General features: G+C 35.6%; 1 long non-coding RNA gene across 2 annotated transcripts; it reads right to left on the minus strand.

Annotated features, from left to right (window-relative positions):
- Positions 1 to 2,361: 2,361 nt before the first annotated feature.
- LOC113719638 (uncharacterized) lies at positions 2,362 to 5,294 on the minus strand. Of its 2 annotated transcripts, none has more exons than XR_003454947.2 (3): positions 4,925 to 5,294; positions 3,236 to 3,313; positions 2,362 to 2,489 (listed from the first exon to the last, which is right to left on the minus strand). It is a non-coding gene; the product is annotated as an uncharacterized lncRNA (long non-coding RNA). The 2 variants fall into 2 exon arrangements; XR_003454946.2 differs by having other exon boundaries at positions 4,921 to 5,287.
- Positions 5,295 to 10,294: the final 5,000 nt, after the last annotated feature.

Raw genomic sequence — 10,294 nt, forward strand, 5'->3', positions numbered from 1 at the left:
AACGGCTAGCTGACCCTTCATCTGCCTTCTATCCGTTGGAAGCTTTAATGAAGCTCATTTCTGTTCCCCTTTAAAAACAAACTGTTCTGAACGAAGGGAGGACTTTTGCACACTTTGTTTACAAGATCTCAAGAGATATTTTAGCTAGAAAATAGTCTCCAAAGCTAGATTTGTTTTAAAGTGGTGTGAATTTCTGGTGAGCATTTCTTTTGTGATTGAAAGGATCTTTAGTGTAGCTTTGTTGAGGGTTTTCTGAGTGATTGTAAAATTTCTTAGCTTGACTAAGTGAGGCTTAGGGCAAGGAGGAAGTGCTCCCTCCATTGTACATCTAGTTGATCGTCTTCCATCAAAGAGAAGTTGCTCTTCCTAGTGTGTGGTCTTCAAGTTTGAGGATAGCTTGGTAGACACTTGGTTTGATTCCCCAATTTACTTTTCTGTTTAATAAAATTCTCATTGCTTGTTTATACTTGTGTTTCTGATCAATATTGCTCTTGTCTTCTAATCCACTTGGTTGATCATTACTAGAAAAGAAGGAAATTTTCATTTAGCAAAAATTGCCTAAATCTGATTAAGATTTTGAATAACCCAATTCACCCCCCCTCTTGGTTGTCTTTGGGACTTACAATTCTTTACATGTATTGAAGGTTATAGTACGAGTTAAGAAGTCACAAAACAAGCCCAATATGTCAAATACTGTATATAGGCAATTAAGGGTCACAAAATGTAGAAGTATATGCAAGCGGGATACAAAAGGTCTCACGGCGTGCACCACCCTTCCTAAGTCCTTAATTAAACCAATGGGTCCGAATATCACTAATTCCAATCAGATCACATGCCTTTACGAAATTAGATCCAATCAAACCATAACATAAGCGGAAACCAAAGGTTATCCATTCGAAGTTCAAAATCTTTAATAAGCAAGCCACCAACCAGAGTACCATCATCTCCAAGAATAACTAGTCTTAGGGTTTTATAGTTAAAGCCTCAAGCTCCAAGTTCAAACCCAAGAAATAAGTACAACTTGCTAACTTACGTGTCAAATGGAAACCAAGTCAATTCATACTAACTGCGTGTTCTTGAATGCGGTTACTCTATATCTCAAAGTTCCCTCAATCCGTACACCTAAAGATAGGCTCACCCTTCTTGAAAACCAAGAATTTTAAAAGATAAGAAGAGTATTTAAAGTAACAAAAATCTTATCAAGTTCAAGATTTTCATTATAAAAACATAAGTTCGCCGTTCTTCCGAAAATTCAAGATATTTTTATTATTATTTTTTTTTTTTGTAAAGCATAGATGAATTCAAGTGTGAGAATACACCAGTATACAATCAAGGGGCAAAATCTAGTTTAGAAAATTTTAACCTTGTATCAGCCCATCACATATAAAATTTCAACAAACTCATCAGTTATTCACAAATTTTTAAATTGAAATTCAAGTAAAATTCACATATTTACCAAAATCGAAGAATTACACATACTTGAAGCATATATATATTATTTCCAATTATCGTTTGAAAATAAAACTAGTACATCCCCATTTTTTCCTTTAGAATTTCAAAGCATAATTTCTCTAATGAGCAGGAAAATGCATTTTATACCTTTGAAACTCTTTCATCTGGGGTCACAATCACGATACATGCAGTTTGACCATCAAATCTCGGTCTCTTATCTGCTTTAGCCAGCACTAATAATTGTCTCACTTCTTTCCACACTTACAAGTATAATAATAATTCAAATTTGTCCAATCTTTCACTACTAATCTCTCATCCCATATTTTCCTTCAATATAACATCAGTTAATTCCTCAATTTTTATTTCTACAAGTCCCAAGTAAGAAACTCTCAAGTAACCAATTTCTTTAACCCGTAGGATACAATAGACCCTCTAGTTCACATAATATTCAAATTAATCCCACACTCAGGCATCCTAAATTTTAAGCCTAGGATACACTATAAGATCTAAAGCCTATGCTCTGATACCAACTGTGACGCCCCCACTTCTCCCTAAGGCGAACCAAAGGGTATCCGCGGAACGCCTGCCTAGCTCTCGCCAGGACTCAAGCAATTCCATTCAACTTATAGCCGGACCACACAATACAAGCCAATAATTTAGATACACTAAATGCGGAAGTATTCAAACTTAATAATAGTCATCCATTCTCCAAACCACACGTCAGAATACAGATTACATTTTGTCCAAAGGGTCACATCACGGGGTACCTATCAGCTTGCCACCTGCACGCGGGCATCCCTTACGGAGAGTTTCGCTTCGTGACTCTTCACGAACGAGAGGCTCGGGGCTTTTCCAGACGAAGGACTTAAGATCCCAACTGTCGGCATATGGCTCTGATACCAACTGTGACTGTTCTCAGGGTCACATTTCCATACCAAAAGTACAATTCCAAAACCAAAGGCATAACCAAAAGTAATAACAAGCCCTAAACAAAAGTACATCAAGAGGGCTTCTCCATTTTACCTCCGAGTTCAAACCTGTTAAGGAAAACAAATCTACAGGGTGAGCAAAACGCTCGTGAGGCCAAGAACACACATGCAACCACATAGTTCAGATAACAAGCCCAATAACAATTCAGGTATTATCTTGCAAGTAATTAATAACACCAATAAACTGTAACCAGAAACAATTCAAGGATATAGAAGCTCTCAGGAGCTAAGTTCCACATTTGCCGACACCGTTTATATATCTTTCCGTGATGACTCTCCGTCAACCGGATTGATATTTTCATATCCGTAGTTCACCACTTACTTCCCATCCGTCCACCATACACCACTTCGGGCCCGCACTACATTTATAAGGCGATACTATACGAGTATGCCAAGCGAGATCTCTCAATAGATCAAGCTTATCATTTGAGTCTCATGGCTCACCGAGGTTCCCGACCAAGCCCATGCCGGCTCGAGTTCCAAGGTCGGCCTATGAGTTTGGGCGTCCCCCATTTGTCATGTAAATGTCGAGGAGATTCACTCCATCGACGTATGCAATCATAGCATACCATTTCATGTATTCAAGCATTTGATAGGTTTAAGCAGACACTTCAAGTCATGTAAACCAAGCAAATCATGTTAAGCATGAGTCATTCGTTTCAAATGAGAACGAGTGCGATCAAGTACACACTCGACTCCATTTTGTCAAAATCAGTTAAGCTAAGCATGAAATCAGGTGAATCAAGCATGAATCAAGACTTTAGGGTTCAAGTAGGCATACACTTGACACTCACCAAGTTATGCAAGCAAGTAAATTGGAGGAAGAGTTCAAACTTCCACAGTAGGGTCCTCTTGGAGGTCCTCGTGCGTGCCTGAGCAAATAATAGTGAATTACCACCCATATCCCAAATATCGAGGAATAATTCGTTCACTAGTATTACTCTAGGAAATTCCGTGAAAATGAACCTCAATTACTCGTAAATCGAGGTTCGAGAGAGGTTTAATAACATTCAACAATATTTAAGTCTTTATCTAGGAAATCGGGGATAAAACATTTTGATAATATCAAAAGAATAAAGAGTTCTTGAAAAACTCTATTTCCTTGAAAGTTGGAAAATTTTCAGTTTTGTTATGAATCTTTGAAAAATCGTAACTCACACGGCATAAGTCGAGAATTGGAAAAATTTATACCGTTGAAAACCTCTTAGAAAGTACTGCAAGTTCCTAGAAGACACTTTTCCATGAATCGAAGTGGAAAGTGCTCAAAAATGAGCCTAAAGTTGTTGTTCCAAATCACCCAGGATTGAGCCGGGGTTGGTTTTTCGCTAACTTTGAAAATTCGGCAGAATTCACTCGTTGCAAACCAGCCCTTGAAATTTATAGATCAATTAGAGGTGCAAGTAAGGTTTAGGTCAGAACAAACGGATCAAGAATCGGAGTTTCGAGTACCAAGATATGGTAGCTCAAAGTTGGGAAAAATTCAAGACTGTTACAAAATTTCCAGATTTGGTTCCAACTTTGGACCTTTAGTTAAGTGCTGAAACGGACTTGGATTGACACCAAATTTTGCAGTATAATACTTTCATATGAAGGTTATCTCTCTATCAAATTTCACGGAAAAATACCCTCGGGAGGGGGGGTCATTCAATCAACCAATGTTTGGAAAAATCCTTAAGGCAATCTGTCCAAATCTAAGATTTTCAAAACGAGCAGTCGCCGTATTTTGATCATAACTCTCTCAATTTAACTCGGAATTGGGAATGGTTGATAGTGTTAGAAAATAAATTCATAGGGCTACAACTTCACAGAAGAAATCGTTACAAGTTTCAGCATGCAACTGGTTCAAAATCAAGGCTCAAGTTGCAGCATTATCAAATCATTTCGGCAGAACGGAGAAACAGGACAGCCGACTTCAGATGAATGGTGTGGCTCACACACATAAAACCAGGACGTGCATTATACACCGATAAAAACATGGAAACGTCTAGTTTCAAATGCCGCTAACGGCACCTGATTTTGACGTCAGAGTACGGAGTTATGGACGAAATACAACCACTGGTCTGGATTACGGAGAAACCGTTTTCCAGTTTACTAGTTTTTGAAATAAATTCGTTTGAGCAACCAAAACTCAATATTTTTCAACGAAATTTTGTACACAACTTCTACAACATGTAAAATACACAATCAAGCCATTAAATACTCAATTTCTGCAATAAAATGACCGAACAGAGCAGGGGCAAAATGGTCAAGTTTGGCCCTTGCTCTCTACGTGAGTTTCCTGCAGTTTTTCTTCAACGAAACACTAACTTAAACACTAATCCGTCATCATAAACTTCATCAAGCACAGAATCAGCAACAACCCAAGAGTGGGAATTCATAGAACCCACTTTTTCCAACAATACAAGCTACTAAAGTAAAGATTCCAACTCAAATGCGTAAATCAAACTCCATAAACAAGTTTAAGAAGTTAGATGGCTACCTACTTTGATGGCTGTTCAAATCAGAAAATTTCGGTCCCTATGAAGCCTGAAGACAGCCGTGAAACTCCTCCCTTTTCCAGCCTAAGTTGTTGTCCAAGTGAAAAGCTAAACGAATGTGAAGTTTGGTGAGAATCTAGGGAAGTTTTGGTAAGAATTTGGTTGAGTTTTAGAAGAAAAGAAATGGTGACTTTGGTTGTTCCTTTGCTGCAGTCTAGCCGGCCATTGTAGCAGAGAAAAGGAAATGAATTTCGGCTCTGTAGCCTTTGCGTACAAAAGACGCTTGACGTCAAATCCTTTGATACGTCAAATCAATTTTTAACTAGTACCCTACGCGCGCGTTTTGTATCCGATTTCTCTTACGTTTGTTGCACTAGTGCACTAAACCTCTAGGGCCCTTACATTCATATAAATATTATTCATTCTTAATTGTCCCAAAATAATGGTCCAAAGTCCCTCAATTAAGCGCACACGTGAAAACACGTATTTCTAATTTAGGCGTAATAAAAATTAAAACCTTTGAAAAATTCTTATAACGATCGTACCACTAGTTATTACTTGTGTTTAAACCTAAAATTGTCTATTTTAGGTCCATTGTATAGGTCTTAAATTTTTAGCTTATTGTAATCCCAATTGGTTAAAGTGTTTGGACACGTCTTCACCTTTTCACTAAACAAGCTTATAAGAAAATAATTTTTGAAACGAGACACTTTAAAAAAATATAACGAAGCTATAAAACCATGTACTTAGGTCTAATAGGTTAGAAAATATTATTCGTGGCAAAAATCCAAATAAATAATTATTTTAGCCAAAATTAGGGATTTTAAAATAATGGAATTTTACGAGTCCTCACGTGAATTGAGTATAAATTCCTCCATTAACCTTTCTTAATCTATTATTGATCGTTCTTAATTCTTCAATATTAATACTCTCCCTATTCAAGTATAGCCTAGAAAAACATGCACCCGTCGTTCCAGACTAATCAAATTTTCGAAAAGCGAATTTTTCAACAAAACGCTTTAAAATTATAAAGAGGCGTCATTCCATATAAATGGATTTAAAATGGTCGAAATAAATAATTCGAAGAAAATGAGTGAATAATCATTTAAATATTCCAATAATATTCTATAAAAATAAGAAAATTTTCGGGTTCTCACATCCTCCCCTCCTTGAAAGGAATTTCGTCCTCGAAATTCATACTTAGAACAACATCATTCCCTTCATGGTTAAGCCTATCAGATCAATCATTGACTTACGTTTTCCAACTCACTCCAAATCATAAGTTGATTACTTTCTTTCGGAAGATTTTAACTTTCAGAAGGCATATACAATCACCTCATCATATATTATTAATATACATTCTAAACCATCCTTTGAACCATCTGTATAAATCACAAAATCACCTCATCCGCTCGGTAAAGCCAACACAAGTGCACTGGTTAAACGATTTTCACCTTCAAATTCTTCCTCACATTTAGAATCTCAAATAACTTGTCAAGTCTCGTATCCTTAGAAGTCCCTGATCAAACCAAGATAATATTCGACTACCTCTAAAAACTCCAAATTTCGGTAGGATTTTCTAGTCATTTCCTCTTAAACAGCTTCCACTTAAACTGAGTTAACAACAATTTCTTCCTTAGATATTATATAACTTAGAAAGGCTATTTCTTCCCATCGAACTCACATTTATTGGACTTAACAAAAGTTAGCGTTCTCTCGGGGTTTGTAAAACTACCATCAGGTATTTTTTCATGATTTTCTCAAACTTTAGGGTATATCAATACATCATCAATAAATGCCATCACAGATTAATCCTATTACGATTTAAAACCTTGATGCATTAATGCAATAATTGCTGCTGATACATTAGTCAACCCAATTGGCATAACTGAAAATTCAAGCATCCCCATCTTGAATTGGAAGTGGTTAAGCACATCAGTTTCTAGAATTCCCGGTTGGTAGTAACTCTACTTTAAATCCCTTATTCGCTGCTCCTGACCCTTGATTATAATTCTCGTTTATGTGAGGCTATGGAGCATTTGTTCTTAATAGTCTCATCGTTCAACTCTCAATAATCTATGTATATATAGCCTCAAGCGTCCATTCCAAATATAACATCCGGTCCCTAATCGTTAGGCTCATTCAAGCCATCAAATATTTCCTTTCACTCACCCAAATCTCACAACTTTTAATATCTCAAATCGGCGATTAAACATTGGATCCCATCTTCAACCCTAAGTTCTCGACTTTTTTTTTTTCTTCCCAGAATTCAGCCAATTTAGTTTGGAATTCCAACTCCTTGTGAAAAATTTCTATTTCTATACGCATCTCTTCCAAACTTTTCATTCATCCATTTTCTTAATCCTGACTGTTAGCCTATCAACTGTTCAAGCATCTAAATAAGTAGCAAATCAAAATTTGAAACTCAACTATCCACAACCTGTAAATTCTCATGCATCTAAGTCATCCAGGTATATTTACTCTTCCCTCTCCTCGAATGATACTTAAGAAAATCCACACACACGACTAAAGTAATACCTCTTGATATAATGATATGTACTTCCATTCTAAGGTCTTACTCCCGTGTGTAGTGAAACCATAAAACCATAAATTATACGCCATATGAAACAAGTTCCAAATCCTAACAAAAAAAAAACTGTTACGCACTAGCAGGACCAAAATCCCTTTCCTCAAAATTTTGTCTAAATCAAACCAATCATGACTTACAAGATAAGGTCAAGACTTTTGATGTATTTTGAATGTATCTGTGGCAAAATGCGATTCAAAATTTTCAAAATTAGAGTTAAAGATACAAATTTTTCTTCACGACCCAAAATTAAATTTTCTTAGTAAGAGATTTCAAATAATGTTTAACCACAATCATCAATACATATTTAAAATCTCTCAAATAGATTTAAGAATATTAATCATGCAACTTAATGCATGATTTTTAAAACATATACATAATAATCATAACATATACATGGAGGGTGTTCCAACACTTTTTCTCAAAGTTTCGAGTTAAATCTATGTTCGAGTAAGGCGTATATTTTAGAAAATACCTTTAAGAAAGATAGGTAAACATGTAGGTTCATATTCGCATAACCTGTGATCCAATACATTTACCACCCTTTTATCCAACCAAGAGTTAACTCTACTGGTACATAAAACCCGATCATTTCTAATATCTGATTCATAACAAATAGGCATTCATGTTCCTAAGAAAGATTCGAACTTGAACTCTATCTGATTTCGAGTCTCAAACGAGTTCAAAATGTGTATACATACATATATATATATATATATTTTTTGTGAAAAGTAAAACAAGTGAATTTGGGTATAGTATTAGTCAAGTAAAATTGAAAGCGCTTTTGTTCAAGTAGAACAAATTGGTAATGAGTTCAGGTCATCTCACCAATCCCACGAAATACTTTTGGAGTTCAAACTTTCACAAAAGTTGAAATATGGCCACAGGACCAATCATAATATACGTATAAAGCAGTTATTAAAATTTCACACAGGAAAATCTCACTAAGTTCCCAACTAGGTTAATCCATTATACACTGATAGATCTAATCTTCTGGTTTATTCTCGATTCATATTCAGTACTAGGATCTCATTAAATTATATAAGGTCATCCATCAATTTTTCTCACGAGTACAGGGTTGTCTAAGCCCTCGGCCACGACCCCTTTTTCCTATTCCTGCTACCATACTTAATAGGAGTCTATAACCGCAAGAAAATGAATAATTAATCATAAAAGAACTTAATGCATATACAAGTTGCAAAAATATTTAGAATCAAGACATGATTCTTTACATGTATTGAAGGTTATAGTACGAGTTAAGAAGTCACAAAACAAGCCCAATATGTCAAATACTGTATATAGGCAATTAAGGGTCACAAAATGTAGAAGTATATGCAAGCGGGATACAAAAGGTCTCACGGCGTGCACCACCCTTCCTAAGTCCTTAATTAAACCAATGGGTCCGAATATCACTAATTCCAATCAGATCACATGCCTTTACGAAATTAGATCCAATCAAACCATAACATAAGCGGAAACCAAAGGTTATCCATTCGAAGTTCAAAATCTTTAATAAGCAAGCCACCAACCAGAGCACCATCATCTCCAAGAATAACTAATCTTAGGGTTTTATAGTTAAAGCCTCAAGCTCCAAGTTCAAACCCAATAAATAAGTACAACTTGCTAAGTTACGTGTCAAATGGAAACCAAGTCAATTCATACTAACTGCGTGTTCTTGAATGCGGTTACTCTATATCTCAAAGTTCCCTCAATCCGTACACCTAAAGATAGGCTCACCCTTCTTGAAAACCAAGAATTTTAAAAGATAAGAAGAGTATTTAAAGTAACAAAAATCTTATCAAGTTCAAGATTTTCATTATAAAAACATAAGTTCGCCGTTCTTCCGAAAATTCAAGATATTTTTATTATTATTATTTTTTTTTTGTAAAGCATAGATGAATTCAAGTGTGAGAATACACCAGTATACAATCAAGGGGCAAAATCTAGTTTAGAAAATTTTAACCTTGTATCAGCCCATCACATATAAAATTTCAACAAACTCATCAGTTATTCACAAATTTTTAAATTGAAATTCAAGTAAAATTCACATATTTACCAAAATCGAAGAATTACACATACTTGAAGCATATATATATTATTTCCAATTATCGTTTGAAAATAAAACTATTACATCCCCATTTTTTCCTTAGAATTTCAAAGCATAATTTCTCTAATGAGCAGGAAAATGCATTTTATACCTTTGAAACTCTTTCATCTGGGGTCACAATCACGATACATGCAGTTTGACCATCAAATCTCGGTCTCTTATCTGCTTTAGCCAGCACTAATAATTGTCTCACTTCTTTCCACACTTACAAGTATAATAATAATTCAAATTTGTCCAATCTTTCACTACTAATCTCTCATCCCATATTTTCCTTCAATATAACATCAGCTAATTCCTCAATTTTTATTTCTACAAGTCCCAAGTAAGAAACTCTCAAGTAACCAATTTCTTTAACCCGTAGGATACAATAGACCCTCTAGTTCACATAATATTCAAATTAATCCCACACTCAGGCATCCTAAATTTTAAGCCTAGGATACACTATAAGATCTAAAGCCTATGCTCTGATACCAACTGTGACGCCCCCACTTCTCCCTAAGGCGAACCAAAGGGTATCCGCGGAACGCCTGCCTAGCTCTCGCCAGGACTCAAGCAATTCCATTCAACTTATAGCCGGACCACACAATACAAGCCAATAATTTAGATACACTAAATGCGGAAGTATTCAAACTTAATAATAGTCATCCATTCTCCAAACCACACGTCAGAATACAGATTACAT

This window comes from Coffea arabica, chromosome 6e (assembly GCF_036785885.1).
Source record: "Coffea arabica cultivar ET-39 chromosome 6e, Coffea Arabica ET-39 HiFi, whole genome shotgun sequence".
Taxonomy (NCBI): domain Eukaryota; kingdom Viridiplantae; phylum Streptophyta; class Magnoliopsida; order Gentianales; family Rubiaceae; genus Coffea; species Coffea arabica.